Raw genomic sequence first — 492 nt, 5'->3', positions numbered from 1 at the left:
TTTTTCAAGCACTATGTGCTGGACCTGTGTTGAACATTTTACATATGTTCTCTCATTTAGTCTTCACCGCAACCTGAGAATTTAGGATTATTATTTTTATTTTGCCCGTGAGCAAATTTAGACTCTGAGGGGTAAAGTGACCTGCCCAAGGTTACAGAGCAAGCGAGTGCTGGAGATGAGATTCAATGCTAGGACAGGCTGTCTGTAAAGCCCACGCTTTTAACCACTAAAGCCACACTGTTTTTTTCTCTTATAATTGTTAAAAGTGTTGCTAATGCCACGGTTGTGCATTTTGCTGCCTGTGGGAATATGAAGATATTTTAAATGAGTTAGAAGGCTCAAAGGTTATTCCTAGAAAGATGAGAGGCCCTGGGATCAATATTTTTAAGATTTTGGCCAGGCTTTCCCAAGAATATGACATTCCTTTTATTTCTGTGGAAAGGAACCATACTTCATCAGTAGGTTAGTGCACCAGGAAATCAAAATGGCAAA

The 492-nt window shown here is 39.4% G+C and overlaps 1 protein-coding gene across 1 annotated transcript in view; it reads left to right on the top strand.

Annotated features, from left to right (window-relative positions):
• The window catches only part of WDR66 (WD repeat domain 66), a gene marked incomplete at its 3' end in the record, with an annotated part of 69,871 nt that overhangs the window by 1,577 nt on the left and 67,802 nt on the right, over window positions 1-492 (top strand). The window lies entirely within an intron of this gene.

The sequence above is a fragment of the Galeopterus variegatus genome, unplaced genomic scaffold (genome assembly GCF_000696425.1).
Source record: "Galeopterus variegatus unplaced genomic scaffold, G_variegatus-3.0.2 Scaffold8780, whole genome shotgun sequence".
Lineage (NCBI taxonomy): Eukaryota > Metazoa > Chordata > Mammalia > Dermoptera > Cynocephalidae > Galeopterus > Galeopterus variegatus.
The sequence above is the reverse complement of the archived record's forward strand: the minus strand, read 5'-3'. Positions and strand labels throughout refer to the sequence as shown.